Source organism: Apis florea, unplaced genomic scaffold (assembly GCF_048593485.1).
Source record: "Apis florea isolate Af1SG1 unplaced genomic scaffold, ASM4859348v1 contig_3772_pilon, whole genome shotgun sequence".
Lineage (NCBI taxonomy): Eukaryota > Metazoa > Arthropoda > Insecta > Hymenoptera > Apidae > Apis > Apis florea.
In genome coordinates, this window is record NW_028256845.1 from 2,689,323 (window position 1) to 2,703,737 (window position 14,415).

Genomic DNA, 14,415 nt, shown 5'->3' on the forward strand with positions numbered 1-14,415 from the left:
TCTACGAGGGCGAGTCCGCGTATTCTATTAAAAGCTGTCCTTCATTCTCTTAGGGGAGGGGGAAAAGAAACACAAGGAAGGAAGGAAGAAAGGAAGGAAAAAGGACGGCATCCTTAATGGGAAATTTGTGTTTAATCCGTGTGTTGACAAGGGAGGGGCGTCCACCGATGATCCACCATTTCCACGGACGTACCTCCTTCTTCGGCACGATGAAATTCAATCCGCAACCGGAGGATTCTCTCTCGTTAGGGATTACGCCTTTCGCTCCTTAAAATCCTGCCTCGCCGGCCCCGTATTGTCCCGCCGTAATAAGGTATTTTAATTGGTGGTTGTTATTATGTTCACCAGCCGGCCTGGATCCTGCCTCTCTTCGGGCTACCATCGACATAATCCGAGAACGGGAAGAAGCACGGGCAAAAAAGAGAATCGAGAGATGGAAGAAGAAGAAGAAGAAGAAGAAGAAGAAGAAACAAGAGACGACCATCCCTCGCTCTCTTTCTCTCTCTTTCTAACCGTTGCGTCCTTCAGGAAAGAAAAACGGAGAGACGGCGACCGGGAGAAGAATGAAAAGGGAAATGGGACGAAGTTGGCTAGCTCGAGGAAAGAGAGAAAGAGCAGGCCTCGACTGGGCATAATGCTCGCTACCATATGGAACATGGCGCAGAGAGGAAAGACAGCATCGGTTCGTACGTCCACGGTGACCAAAGGTCAACCAGATACCGAGCGGGCTCTGTGTTTCGAATGCCTCGCGCCCGATTAATTGCACGCTGGCCAAGATTTATCGGGCGGGGAGAGCGCACGACTGAAACGGTATTCCGGCGCTCGTTCTTTGCACCGGTAATTGCCCGGTACCGATTACTAATTGCTCGTTACTCTCGGCCCACGGTTCACCGATTTGGGGAGCGTAGCCGCGATGAAAATGCCAGGAAACGAAGCATGTGACGACCGACACGGTCAAAGTATTTCGTTGCGGAGGCTGACAACAGGTTGGGTCTCGCGGAATCGCGGCAAGATTCAATCGAGTGAATCGAAATCGGAAGACACGGTGGTGAACATGCTTTGTCCGTCGTGCTCTGCTTTTTTTTTCTGAGAGCAATTTTCGAAAAAAAGAAAAAAAAAATTGCGCGGAAAGTCGAGTGAAAAATTCTCTCGCGCGCTGGTCATTTGTAAATAATGAAACGCGTTTCAAAATTGAAGCCCTCAGACGGGTGGAACTTTGGGAAAATGAAGTTGGAAAGCCACAATGTATAAGTACCCCTGCAAGGGCGCATATTTGAGTAGCCATTAACGGCTTTGGCCGTGGTGGTTGCTTGTCAGTCGATAAAAGTTTTCATCTCGTCTCTCTTTCTCGCTGTCTCCACCGCTCTCTCCTCCTTATTACCTTCCTCCTCGTCCCTCGCGTCTTTCTTCCTCTTCGTTCTTCCTCCCACTCGTCTCTTTCCCGTCCATTCCCATTTCGCATTCCCCTCCCTCCTCTCCTCCCCCCATCTTCATCGGTTCGAAAATTCACGAACGCGAAACTCGGAGCAAACGTGTCCTGTCGGCTATACCAGGATTTCCACTCGTGATAGAGCGCGGCGGCGTGAATGTCGGTGCGTTAATAGACTTGGGCTCAACTTCTCCGCTAATGACCACCACGGTCAAATTTGATATCCATTAAGCATAATGAGATAATAAAGTCGCCGAATGATCGTCGTTGAATTAATGGTTAAGTAAAATAAGGACGCTCGAGAAGTAAAGTCGGTTAGAATCATTGTGATTCCCGTGTTTCCTGCCAGCAACACGTAAAAAAAAACAGTCGAGATTTTTAATTTTACAAATTTTTATTAAAAAACCGTTGTTGTCAAGAGTAAAAATATATTTCCTCGTAGTTCTCTTTCGTTTCACGGGTGCCTTAAGAATTCGAACCTGCGTTAAATAGAGCTTTCCTTCGACTGTCTCTGTTCTCTTTGTCTCTGTTAACGAATACATCAAACTGTTCGCTATTTTAGCAATTGTTAACGTTCACTCAGATGCTGCCCAATTTGTTCGCACTCCAAAGTAAATGGAGAGAAAGAAAAACCGAGATGAGTTTGTAATCCGATTTTTTTAGAAATAGCGTGGTTGGTTTTTAAGCGGAGACAGAGACAAATAGACGTTTCCTCATAATTTTTATTTCGATGATCATTTAACTTCAACCCGAGCTCGTGCGATAAAATTTTTATTCCTTTGTAAAAAGAAACCGTAAAAAAATAATTCCGAAGGATTTAACCACGTCTCCGCACCGCTACGTACGAAATGAAATGAAATATAGATGCTGCAAACTGAAGAGATATAGTATTGAAAATTTGTCAAAAGAATCGCTCGAACCCCTTACAAATCACGGTTTGGAAAAATATTACTCGGCCACGATAAAAAATCATGGCGTTCCCGTTTGACTTCCACGAACCGTGACCCCCGTGTGTGTTCTACGCGGCGCATAGAATTCTACGCGCTTTTTTATCAAAGAATATACGTGGCGGTGGGGAATAAATAAATGCAGATTTCTGCCAGGGATTTTTCATTATCCGCGGATACGGGCGAGCCGGACACGCGTCATAAATCAGCGCCACTCTCAGCGTTCGTATAGAAAAATAAATGAACTTTTACCAAGTTTCATTCGTCCCTCGAAACTCCGTGGACACCGCGTATATCACGCCGTCATTCCTCTCTCTCCATTCGCGGATCGTGGAAAAGAGAGGAAAGAGAGAGAGAGAGAGAGAGAAGTGAGCGCAAATTAGATTAAAGCTCGATAATTAAAACTAGAGGTTCGACGGTGTAATCTGCTGATGAAAATCTGCTCTGGTGTTTCGCCTGGCGCGCGTTAGCCAGTGTAGGTAGCCAGTTTCGATTTTATTTAAAACGCGTTAAACAACTTGGCTGCGGTTAATGCGACCGTCCATAAATCGCTTGGATGGGATAAAAGTTATCTATACCCCGGTCGCGGCCGATCGTTTTGGGATCGGGTTATTACGCTTTGCCCACTTGTTCAACTGGGCCGTGCTTCCAGCTATCAACCGGATCGCTGATATTTTGAAACTGGATTAAAATATTATATTGTGTCGAGCACGCGGCGAAGAAAATTAAAAATATCGTTGATTTTAAGATGTGATTGAAAAATAATGAAATATCGTTTGTTGTTAACCTTAGCCTTGTTTGATTATTATACAAGGCTGGGCTCCTATAAATCTTCAATTTATATTAATAATTCTCGTTATGGGATGTTTTATAGCGTCACAGAAATTTCGTACGCGTCATCGTTTACGAATGGCATCTTTATAATTGGAGAATTTAAATCGCATTCTCTGCGAAAATGATTCAATTATCTCGTGACTTAAATTAATTAGTTCTAGACATAGTTCTAAAAATCTCTTCATCAAACGTTCCAACTTAAAAATTTATCGGGCGACGAATTAATTAAATAACTACTTCGATAATTGACCTAATTGTCAATTTAAAAAGAAAATCAATATGGCTCACACTGATCGAACTTTCGAATCAATATACAACGTTATGAGGAAGGAAATGTTTCGAAATAGATAAAAGGAAAGAGAAAAAGTTTTTCAATGGATAATAAAAATATTTTATTCGCTAAGTAGACACTAGTAGAGAAAAAAACGTAATTCCTAAAATCAGAATTCGAATTCTACAAATAAAACGTCTTTATCTCTTATTTGATTGATCTCGATTATTGTTCCCGTTCGTCGCGCAATAAACGAACGCTGCCAACGCTCTCCTCGATTCTAAGGCGATTGCCACGAGCCCGCTACCTTTATTTCTCGCGAACAATTCTGGTGGAAACAATAAGAGGAAGCAATAACATCGGTGCTCGACGTCAAGATCCAGGCAGGAATTCAACGAACCCGTCCACCTCGGTGCCGATCAATCTTCTCCTACTTAAAATCGCGAAAATAAACGGACGTTCGCGTGATCGATTCGATATTGGTTCTCGATTTTCTTTCTTTTTTTTTTTTTTTTTTTCCCTACTTGGATGGATACGCCATCATCCTATTTACCTCAGATAATCCACTCAGATAAATTAGCCAATACGATCTTACGTACTCCTTCGAAACGATATTATACACGATAAAAATAGATGTAACAAGCTCCCTCGTTTCCGTATCCTTGCTACATCCATGGCGAAAGGAAAAATAAACCCTGTTTTCGAGATATTGAATTAGCAGGCAATCTCGATTGGATTAAAACCGAGGTACAAATCATCGTTAACGATATATTTAATCGAGGAAAAAAGTTTTCATTTTATTTCTGGATCGCGAACTTTTTTCTTCTTTCTTTAAAGTAAGCGTCGTTCAAGATCGAATTACGTAAGCAAATCGAGTAAATTTATCTTCCTTCGCTTCTCTCGCGTGTCCCTGCTTGTCAAATCGCTCGCTTCGTTTATTTTTGACAGCTCGGGTGCTACGCAGCTCGAGTGCCAAAATGCAGCGCAGCTATTCTGTGACTGAGGCGACTTCTAATTCTAATCTAATTCTTAGAATCGATGGTGATAATTTTATCGTTTGTTGAAAAATGATTCTACTCACGATTAAATACAAACGCGCTTTCGTCGGGATATGCGTCGAAGGATCGAACCGAGAACGAGGAGCTTCGTATGAGAATAGAACGAACTTATCGAAATCGTTATTCATTAAACACCGGTTTCTGGTTAACGATGTTTCAACTTATCTCGTACGAATCTCATTTCCCCGGTTTAATTACCGGCCCCTCGTTCACGATACTTATCTTCATGTTAAAATAATTAACGAAAGTGCCGTTGGCGAATTTAATAACGATTAACAAGATTATTACCCCGTGAAATATAATTTCAACGCTGCGGATCAATCAAACTCGTACACGAATTTATCCACCTGTCCACGGATTTGTACGGTTTTAATTAACACCGGTGAACACGGGGTCATAATCCCTCCTCCCGGAAAAATCCAGCGATAAACTTACAACCGAATTCGTATCTCTCGCGGACAACGTCTGTTAAATTTTCCGTAAATCCGTCCATACGTGATACGGCTTGAACTCCGTCCCTCCTCTCCTCTCCCTTCCTGATCTTTTCCATTTACTTTCTAATCAACGGCACGACCCGTTTTTTGATCTCCGCCACTCGGCCGGAATTAGGAACGGTCAATATGTGCTTCGATTTCTATTACCGCGAAAGAATGTGATCCTATCGGCGCGTGATGAGTTTCAAACGAAATAACAGCGGAATTCCATAGATAGAATTCTCGTTAACGGATTCCGACGTACGTGCATACACGGTTGCCCTCCGATAAATCGATTCGTCCGCTCCTTTTCTCCATTTCCGCCAATTTCGTTCCCAATGCTTTTCCAACCGTTCCCACCGAATAAGGACTTTCGTTTACAGCGCGAGTCCTGCAACGAGGTGGTCGCAACACGATGAAAATACGGAAACCCCGTTCGAACGTCCACGAATCGGTCCACGTAAACGTCGACGAAGCGAAAATTATGGAACTCTTCGATTCTCGAATTTATTCGCTCGAGTGGATTCGTTTTTTGCGAAGTTTGTCATCGGTAATTAATTTGGAAATCGTCGACACACCCTCGCGGGATGTCGAATACTAATTTTCGTGAGGATGCGCGTGAAAAAGGAGCGATTAAATAAAATTAATTCGATCGAAACATTTTTTCAAAGTATTAGGATTTTCATTCGGCCTACTTTAATTCTTTTTTGATCGAATATAATTAATATATTATCGGTAACATGTAAATAAGAGACAAACTTTTTATCGACAAAATTTTATCCCACAGTTATGGAATTTAATTAATTTCGGAATACTTGGTGAGGCGAGTGAGTGTGTATACTTATTAATAAAAGCTTTGACCCAGCATTTTAAAACGAAATGGCAGGAGGAATTAGGATCAATTTGCATAAAAATTGAGACGAAAATGGATCGTTCGACTAGAGTGTTCGATTAAAGTATCGAACGGGAATAGACAGTTTCTCGAAAGATTGCTCTATCGGTAGGAAACGTAGTCGACGGACGGAGGAAGGAGGAGCCAAAATAGATTCCGCGGAAAACGTTTTATGCGACGTAATGAGAGGAAAATGCACAGGTCCCGCGCAAAAAGAGTTGTACAGCTTCGCCGCGTGCCACCAACGACAATGGACAAAGTAAAATGCATTTGCAGAATGTTTCACATCCTCAGACAGAGCGTTCGTTGTCTAGACTAACAAATGACTCGAAGCTTTTGTGTCATTCCATTAAAAACGGCCACCGAGCTTTGTCCCGCGAGAAAAACTTACGCTTAAAAACTCGAATTTTAATTTGTCGACACGCGCAGTTGCCCCAGAAAGCGTTCCATATTCTTAATTAAGAGACTGACTAATGAATTGAAATTTCAATTAAATTCCTCTGAATACGCAAAATAAAATTTTAAAACAGACTATCATTAATATTAAGATCCGTGCGACCAATTAATTGCCAAATTTACACGGACAGTTTTAAAAGCCAAACTAATTTACGTAATTTAAAAATCTCTCTCGTTCTTTACGTTTTCCACTGACAAATTAAAATCGAGGCCAATTAATGTTAAACGATGTGAAGCGATTTGTTGATGATTGAACAATAAACAGAGACACTTGATCTGCGTGTACATCGTTTTCGCAGAATATGACTCACACTGGTTTCTCAATAAACACGGTAGATTAAAATTCGGAGAAGTATCGATGACGAATCAAAACACAACCTCCTGTTCGAAACCAAAACATTCACGTCCAGAGCCTCGAGAGAGACACAAAGGAAACATTGCCAGCGTTAGTCGAGGACTGGTTTTAAAAGCGAAACCTTCGTTCGAACGAAAATTTCAACGATTCATCCTTGTTACAATTGCGAGCGACACGATCGTTGCCGCAAAATTTCGTGTCGCTGTCACGCGCTCGGTCAATGTCGGGACCAGTGGGCAAAAGTTTGCGGGAAAAAAGAAGAAAACCGAGGGAATTTGCCAGCCAGTAATGAGAGGAAAATCGAGCAAGTTGGTAAACTGAGTTTGCTTCACGTCGCCGGACCCTCTTCGCCGGTAATCGAGCATGCTGCGGTTCGTCTCGCGAAAATGTCACTTCGTTTACAACCAACGGTCGCCTCGACCCGTGTGGAAACAACGTGTGGTGGAGATCCCCCCTTTATTCATCCAGGAGAGGGTTTACGCGAAAAGTATCCTCGTCCTTGCGGGAAAACAGCAGATCGATCGTACGGCGAAATTAACTCTCGACAGCCCCAGTTGCACGCAGCTTTCCGCGTGCTCGACTCGACCACCTTTGTTTCATCGACTAATAGGATCGGCTGTCGCCTATTCGAAAGTTTCAGGACCACGATCGCTAAAAGCTTTTCACGACCATGGATTTTCAATCGTTGCTCGACCTCGCATGGGACATACATATTTCGTCGTCAAGGTACGTATGTGTGAAATGATGGAACGACAAGATTTGAGATTCTTTGTGAATAATAGCTGATGGTTGGGCTGTTAACGTTTGGCGATACCGTGGTTACATCGAATTGGGCGGGAAGACGGCAAATGCGCGTTGAACTGGCCGCATTAGAGAATAATCCGTTTGCCCATTATCATGTATGTATGCACTTGCATTTGGCCCCGTTTGTGCGCATTACTGCCTCCTGATCGCTCGTCATTAAATCATTAACGCATTATCCACGCTAGATCTATTTTTGCTATCCTCCTATTTCCCTTTCACCGTTGATAGTTAATCCGAGGAGGATAATTACGATAGAAAATCGTACGCGTGTGAAGTTTTTCACGTGTGGGTTGAAAATAATCACGTTGAATATATCCGGTTGCGCCACAATGAAATTTTTAATCTTTTCTCGAACGACGTAGTTTCACGGAAAATAGAATTAAAGAGAATGCCCTCCTTCGGTGTTTTCTTTGTAAGAGAAAAAAAAAAATGTATCACCGTTAATTATAAATTCGTCATCCTTGTATCTCAATTTTTTTCTCGAATTTGAAAAAACAATCCAGCGTTGAACAGAATCCAGGAGACTCGTGAGAAAATTTCGTTATCGAAAATATTATCGAAGGCGCGATATTCCCTTTTAATCGATCTCCCTAAATAATAAACGGGATTCCCCCGCAAGAAAATGGAAACTTAGAACGCCTGTGTCCCGCACACCTCCCGAGTTGTTCCTCGAGACGAGTTCCCGAACACCGAGACACCGAAGGACCAATTAATTCGCGTTTCGCGGGGAGCTCGATTACTCCTATAAAGACTTTAGGGGCGGGAAAAGCCGGCCGTCTACTCTAATTGGCCAATTTTCGCCGCTTAACGTCCAATTTATTACTATCTTCAGGATCTTCCTGCCACGTCGTCGTCGTCGTCGTCGTCGTCTTCGTCGACCCTCGTCGAGAAAGGCCGAAAACCGCTCTCCGGAGTATAATCCGATCGTCGAGCCGATAGATTGGGATCAGGATGAAGACGGGTGGTGGTGGTTCGGGATGGTGTGGGAGGAACCTGGACCGCTAATTAAAATGTAAAGTAATTTCATCCAAGATTTGCGTGCCAATGGCCGAGATCCGAGTCGGTTGCTCGGTCATCGAGCACAGAACGGCGATCAGAAGGGCGGCGGCGGCGAGATAGTGACTAATGGCCCTTCTAATTCTGACTAATCGCCCGATGCTACCCTCTTTTCACCCTCTCGCCCCGCCTCGCCGCGGCGGCTCGATGCTTTTGACGGGGTTTATGCGTTCGATACTTAGCGACAACCGGGTGGTCGATCTTCTTTCTGCCGAAGCCCCGTGCTAATCTTCCTAATTGGACCGACCTCCTGTTTTTCGCGGCACGGCATTTCATTCTTGATCCAATCGATCGGAAAAGGTATAGAAATGACGATAGAGTATAAAAGTATATAAATTCGAATAGGGACAGGATTTTTGTTGCGAAGAGATCGAACGAGGCGAAAAAGCGAGGAGAGCGTTTAGACGGAGTTACGAAAGTTTGGAAACATCGTAGAGAGGGATGTAAATTGAAAACGTTGGATAGCGTTGGATGTGTCGAGAACGAAGCGTATAGAATTCAGGCGACCGATATTCGGGTTTAAAGTTCTCTATTTCGAGTAACTATTTGCGAAGTGAAAGTTTGTGCTTAAGAAAGCGTTTAATCAAATAGAATTGATGCTATGCGGAATAATAAATCGCGCTTATTCTCTCTATCGGACGAAACCACGAATTCCTCTAACGCTGTACGTACGTTAGAAATGAGTCGAAATCTGATTTCACACCTCCGTGCTCGTAAACTCGCCAACTATCTTGAAACTTTCAATTTCAGAAGAGAATACGATGAAAGTAAAACAGCTCGGTTCAAATTTCCCTCGCTCCCTTATAACTCTCTTATATCTCTCTTAACAGATTCTCAATTTCCTCTGCTCGATGGTTGGATCGTTAACGCGATCTACGATTCGTGGAGAGCGCGCGTGTTACGCGTGGACGAGGCTGCACGACGTAGTTGAGGATATTATGGGGCTGGACCGTACGCTACGGGCAAAGGAATTGGATTTCGCGTAATGCCCCGTAGTCTAGGGTGAGCGCCCCGCCAAATAGAGGGAGATAGCCGAGGACGAGGAGGTGCGGAAGAGGAAGGTGGAGAGCGGAAGGGAATTGACCTAATCCAATTCGATGCGAGTTCTCGCCCACTTGATATCGCATAACAAGGGTCGGATGGCGGAACAATTTGAATACGGAATAAGATTATCGTTAAGGCAATTAATTAATGCAATCGAAGTAATTGGGGGATACGGCTGTATATGGCCCGTCGTCGCCCCATTTCCGCAAGGACGGAATCGTGAATTTAACCGTTCGTCGTTTCGATTAAACTTGGACTTTTGATAATCGTTTAACGGCCTCCAGATGATTGTGCGCGATAATAATATTTCATCGTGCGAACGTTAACGCGTTACATCAAAATGGTAACGGTGGATCGAGCAGTTGAAACACGAAGCAAGAAAAAAAGTTTTCGAGGTATATAAATTACATTACATGTTTCGAAAGTTTGGTTTCGTCTGAAAAAAAAAAATTCCTAAATTGTTTCGCATCATGTCCGTTAAAGTAAGTAAGTGATGCATCTTATTCTTTCTTGAAAATTTTACCGAACCTTAATCGATCGTAAACGAAATCAAAATTTTCTTTATCCACCGCTCCGTCCGTTTCCACGAGATCCAATTTACCAATAGAATTTCGTATAATTCATTTCGCCGTGACAGTTGCCGTAGCCTCAATTTCTCAAAACACGGGCATCCATCTTCCCCCGCTTCTGTTCACGCCCCCCCCCCCTCCCTCGCGCTATGTGTATTCACCTTGCGTGACTAACTTTCCCGCCGTGGTCCAACATAATCGCCATGGAACTCGTGAGTAATGTGCAAACTTCCATTAAGTCATTGTGTCATAAAGGTCCCGGCCGGTGGCGAGAAGTAACGGCGTTGTCGACACCGGCGAGAGACCCTGGAAAAGAGTTCACGGCCTGGATAGTTGCTACAACGATTTACCAGAGTTTTCGCTCCCAGGTCAGTTGCTCGGAGCCTCGTACTTCCTCCCCGGGGAACGATTTCAATTAATCTTTCGGTCGAAATTCCATTTTCCACTCCCCTCCAGGATTCTTAATCAATTCTATCGACTCTCCAAAGATAGATCTTAAAATCGAATCCGTTACGTCTAAACCCGATTGGGTAACGGCGTTCCCAAACGAATCGATAAATCGGTTACACGTGATCCACATGGAATCACGTTGATTCCACCGCTCGACCTACATACGCCGTTACGCTAATTATCAAACCTTCGCCAACCAACGATCGATTCAGCCTGCTTAACAATTCCTCGCGCGCGACCCTATTGTACACCCTATCAGATAAGCAAAAGTAACGCGGGCGCCCTCCCTTTCTTCATACCTATGCTCGCGTCGTTAACACGTTTTTTCTCACGCGTCATCATCACCCTTAATTACACGCGACGGGAGCGATTGATCAAAAGCTCGTGTGTACAATGATACGCGTGGCACCACACGGTGTAAGAAAAAAAGAAAGAAAGGGAAATATCAAACCTTGGAATATCGGCTGCGTCAAAGTCCGAAGAGGGCGCATTGTCTCGGAGGAGAGCAAGCGGCTCTTATCTGGGGCCCTAATCCACCGTTGGAACCCCTCATTATCCTTACATTTATTACCGGACGGCTTAAGGACTTTCCGATGGCATCGGCACACGTTCACAGAAACGCAGAAAAACTGGCCAGTATCCGTGCAACGCCGCCACGGCTTGTTAACATTCTTCACGCTGTAGGTGAGGAGAGCTCGCCCTTCGACGCGCCTCGTGGCCTCGTTCGCCACACGTTGTCGTCGTCTTCGTCGTCGTCGTCGTCGTGGTCGTCGTGGTCGTCGTCGTCGTCGTCCTCTGCCGATTACGTGGTCGAATCCCGCGGCAACGAACGAACGGGGAAAGCGAGAGCGTAAAAAGAAGGTGAAACGAGGATAGGGAGAAAGGAAAAAGAAGATCGGCTCACGGACATCTCCCCGTGACGTGAACAACCGTGCACGGAGCGCAGGTTGCGCACGGTTCTCGCCTGGTGCACTCTTGGTTGCATCCGGTTCGTAGACTTCCTCGTCGATGGCCAGGACCTCGAGCGAGGACTTTATCGCGCCGGTTGAAATTTATGAACGTGGCAAATTCAAGGACTGGACCCCGCGTTCCCTGCAGGATATATAGGCGACGGGCCGAGTACCGGAGATTTATCGGGCATTATGTATATATACATGTACACGTTTACATATAAATGTGTATGATATCGCGAGAGTCGCCGTGATATTGAATATATTTTTTCATATATATATATATTACTTTTATACCGTGGATAATGGATTATAACACCGACACATTTCCCATTTTCTCGTAGTGAAAAATTAGACAAGCGAGATTGACGTGAAATCGGTGTGGATTTAAACTGATCAAATAATCAGAAACGCCGGTGACACGTTTTAACCGTGCCACGCGATACGCGCGCATGTCGAATTCGAACAGAGTCGTCGGTTTGTGGGGGCGGGAAAAAAGGTAGCGGAACTCGGGTAGGAAAATCGATAACCGATCCCGGTCGGATTTCCCATTCGTTCTGTCACCATCGCGACGCCGATAATTGTTCTTTCACGGTGGATTAAGCTCGAAGCTCCTTGTCGCGACGTGTCCACCGTAAATACCGATGGAATCTGAATCGAGCAGAACCCTGCCCAATAATCCGTGAGGCGTGTGCGGTGAGGACGTCATACGCATTTGACCGTGCGCCCACCGTACACGCCGCCCGCTCGTCCGTAAAACCAATCGTTATTGACAATAACGACCCATTAAAACACCGAAACGTAGCCCCCCCCCTCTCTCTCTCCTCCCTCCCCCTCGTTCGATCCGTTCCGCGATCGCTCGTTTCATCCCCTTATCGAGAACGCGCCGCGATCGACCGCGACGAATATCTGTAATACCGGTGATATCGTCGGGTCTACCGATCTGCCATGGCTTTGAAAGACCAATCGCAACTGGAAATCTTTCCTAGCCTTTCGTCGCACGTTAAACGGCACGGTGTGTATGAAGGGATGTATATATATCGGATGAGCGCTGACAATTCGCGAGGATATACCGCTTGTTGAAATAATACACACGTCGTGTCGTCGTGTGTTGCTATTTGTGGTATGTTCGTAATACGATGATTCGTCGTTTCAGATCGGAGAAAATAAAAAGAAATATATTGAAATTAGGGAAAATTTGAACAACGTTGTAACATCGAAGATAGCGATTGTAGATGAAGGAATAAAGAATCATTGGAAACGGGGAACTTGTCCTTTAAAATGCTTCTTCGTTCGTTCCAATAGAACGTGTGGTTCCTGAGATATCGAAGGAAAGGTAATTTTTAATCCTTCGATCTTAAACGCGATCGAATCGTATTAAAATTAGGAAAAATTCGAACCGTTGTAACTTCGAAGATAGTGACTTCCGGTCAACGAATGAACGATCGTTGGAAGCGCGAAATCTTTCCCTTTGAAATGCTTTTTCGTTTATCTCGATACGATTTATCGTTCCCGAGATATCGTCGTTTAAAGAAAAGAGTAATTTTTTGATCGTTTACTATCCCCTTCCTTTTCGCTTATTCGAACCTTTCGCTCGAACCGCGTTTCACTGACCTATCCCAAACTTCAGACGAGTGGCAGACTCGTAAAAAAAAACGTAGTACGAGTTTCCAGGAAAAAATGTAGGTCACGGCCCATTCACCATCTCTGCACTATTCTATGCATTGTGAAAAATTTGACTGCTTATATCTCGGCAACCGATTGAGATATCCAGACGAAACAAAAATAGATTTCAACGACACGATTTCCTCTATGTTCTCAACGTGCTTTTGCTGACGAAATTTGTAAATTCTTTTCACGTGACAATTATACGATAATCGCGTGAAAAATGTGATTTTGCTTCGATGCAACTAATCTAATGGTATAAAATATACAAAGACGTAACTTTTCCGTGTGTTCACAGTTTTCTTTCGAATGGATGACAACTTCTATGGATGGTGGAACTTCTATGATGATTATACGCGTAGAGACAGATACGATATTTACGAGGAAGGTTCAATTGTAACACAAATTGATATCTAAAGGCACGTTCATATTTTAGAAGGAGACGAACGTGAAGCGCTGTTGCTTGGTAAATACGGAGTTATAAATTGCTGGCCATAGACGGTACGTTGGCAACAGTCACGGCCGATTCTTGGAATGTACCACCTACAATTCCAGGAATCCGCGATTCGTTTCCCTTATAAGGGGGTTGCGTTTCCAGCCAATCAGAATGTTAAACGAAAATCTCTTCGGCCATTTGCGGGTTCGAACAATGTATTCAACGTGATACACCGCGTGAGAATAGAATTTCACTTCTTCCATCCTTTCCTACGTTTGAACTTACATCATTAATCATCGGTATTAATAAATTCTTTTGCGCAATAACTTTCCAAATAAATTATGAAGTTGCAAAGAAGAAATTTATAATCTACTTTTAATTTTTTAAACTCATTAATACCACTTGATAAATTGTCGTGCATCAAAAATAAGAATAAATTCACTTCATCCGTCCATCACCTTCTTCCCAATTGAATTATTAACGCGTAATTAAGCCTCGCTCCAAATGTGACAACATGTTTATCATCGCGTACACGCCGAGACTCATCGAAGCGAAACGTTGTCGCAGCACCGTTGAAAACCAGGCGATTCGTTTCCACCCCTATTTTAAATTCTCATATCTGAAGCTGCTTCCACCGGGAAGAAAGAAAGACGACGCGACGTCGTCGGGTTGCGAGGGGCGCGAGCGACGAAGGATGGAAGAAAGATAAACAGACGAGGGAGACGG